This window comes from Ovis aries, chromosome 2, assembly GCF_016772045.2.
Source record: "Ovis aries strain OAR_USU_Benz2616 breed Rambouillet chromosome 2, ARS-UI_Ramb_v3.0, whole genome shotgun sequence".
NCBI lineage: Eukaryota > Metazoa > Chordata > Mammalia > Artiodactyla > Bovidae > Ovis > Ovis aries.
The window spans coordinates 236,549,287-236,551,843 of record NC_056055.1 but is presented as its reverse complement, the minus strand read 5'-3'; positions in this window follow the sequence as shown (position 1 = coordinate 236,551,843).

Here is a 2,557-nt window from a genome sequence, read left to right as displayed (position 1 = left end):
GAACTAGGAGCCTGGAGCAGGGGCAGAAAAGGGGAAGCTGCCGGCTGCCCTCCTCACTTCCTTCCTGCCCCTCAGACAGGCAGGGGTGTGGGCGTCACAGCTGGGGCGGGGCGGCAGGGGAAGGGCCCCGGCCTGCCTCGGGTAGGACAGCAGGGGGCCGCTGCCACTCGGGCCTTCCCTTACATCTCCGCTGCCTGCTGTTTGCCAGGGCTCAGGGCTGGGGTTTAAGCAGCTGCACTCACAAAACCCCGCTGACAGGATGCTCACCACCATCGTTGGATGCAGGGACTCTTATCAACCCCATTTCCGGACAGAAGTTAGACCCTCAGAGAGGTCAAGGCATCCACCCAAAGTCACACAGCAGTTAGTGCTGGTGGCAGGACTCACACCCAGGCCTGCTCAGCTACAAAAACGGCTACTGCTTAGTGTCCCCTGCCTTGTTTAGAGTTTCCTAAGCATGGTCCTGGATCCACGCCTTTAATCCTCTAAAGTGAAGTTGCTCAGTTGTGTCCAACTCTTTGCGACCCAATGGACCTTAGCCGACCAGGCTTCTCTGTCCATGGGATTTTCCAGGCAAGAATACCAGAGTGGGTTGCCATTTCCTTCTCCAGGGGATCTTCCCAACCCAGGGATCAAACCTGTGTCTCCTGCATTGCAGGCAGACGCTTTACCCTCTGAGCTACCAGGGAGGCTAACCACTCCTCTAATCTTCTCCTCAGCCCTTTCAGGGAGGTACTATTATCCTTATTTTACAGATGAAGAAACTGAGGCACAGAGAGGGGAAGTGATTTGCCCGAGGTTACACATTTTACCTGTGGAGGAACGGAGATTTGAACTAAGGCTTGACTGGTTCTAGAAATCAGTGTCTTCACTCTAACCTGAGCCTCAGAGAGAAGCCCAAACCAGGACAAGAATAATTATTAAACAAACCCACCAACTGGGTGTCAGGTCCTGGGCTAGGCCCTTCCCACAGCTGGGTCATCAATGTGTCAGAGCAATCTGGGGGACCCACCATCAAGTTCCCCTTGGCAAGTCTCAAGGGCCCTGATGCTCCCATGCAATCAGGGGTTTTTCTGCCTCACGCTTAGGAAAAGCTGGAATGAATCTACTGATACTATTAAACAAGTTACACTGGGATCTATACTCCCTTCTCAGATGAGAAATTATCTGTGTTGCAATAAAGGAAGGGAATAGGAGGCACTTGCAGAATTCCTGCAAGAAGTCTGCTTGGTCCAGACACTGAGAGTTCACTTGCTATGTGAAGCTTCCTCCAGTGGAGAAACTCAGCCGATCTGCCATGAAGTCCCAGCCTCTTATGAGATCACAGAGTTAGAATTGGTTACGACAGTTGCCCATCATTTATACACCAGGAGAGGTTATTAAAGGTCTCTAGCTCCTCCCTCTCAGCAGAAGCTGCTCTACTAGACCTACAAAATTTGGCTGGGGGTCTTGATCAAAACTGTCTCTTTGCCAATGAGACCAAAAAGGGTTCTACAGGTTTGGGGCTCCTGGGTGGCCCAGCCAAGCCCTTCCCTACTTAATTTTCAAGCCTGTCTTTGTTGTTGTTACAGGCCTTGCTGAGACCAGTTATCATAGAAAGGTGGTACAGAGTAGAGGTTAACAGCTTGGCTCAGAGGCTCATGCCTTGGGTTCAAATCCCAGCCCCTCCCAGCTGGGTAGCCAATCAGTTCAGTCAGTTCAGTCACTCAGTCGTGTCCGACTCTTTGTGACCCCATGGACTGCAGCATGCCAGGCCTCCCTGTCCATTCCCAATTCCTGGAGCTTGCTCAAACTCATGTCCATCGAGTCAGTGATGCCATCCAACCATCTCATCCTCTGTCGTCCCCTTCTCCCGCCTTCAATCTTCCCCAGCATCAGGGTCTTTTCCAATGAGTTAGTTCTTTGCATCAGGTGGCCAAAGTATTGGAGTTTCAGCTTCAGCATCGGTCCTTCCAATGAATATTCAGGACTGATTTCCTATAGGATCAGGATCTCCTTGCAATCCAGCAAAATTGGGTAGCCAGTACAGCAAGAAAAACCCTTCTTTCCCCAAGAATAACAAGTCCAGACTGCCAGAGATGAGGACAGCAGAGGCCTGAGGCCAGGCCGATGAGTCTGGATTTAATGGTGCTGGGAAGACATTTGAAAATTTAATACTGTAATAAATGATAGCCATGAATAATATTATGATTTGGTGAAACCAGAGCAGGTATGGAGTCAACTCCCAAAGAGAAGGCCAAGTGTACTAACGGAGCCAAGAACTCATTGTACATGGCATAGGGATGAATACTTTTCATTTTTATGGTGATAAAAATTCATTTTCATGTACATTATAAAAATATTCATAACTACCCCATGGATTCTGTTATTTTCCATTTATGGGAGTAATATGAAGTTTCAGTTTAAAACAGAAGCATTTAAATTTTTTTAAAAAGCAATAAGTTGATTTAAAGACAACTATCAAGGAGCCATAGCCCATGAGGCAGGCATATGCGGCCAACAGCCTCGGAGAGGGTAAGGGCGTCGCCGGTTTGGGAATCTTGGCGCATGAGAAATC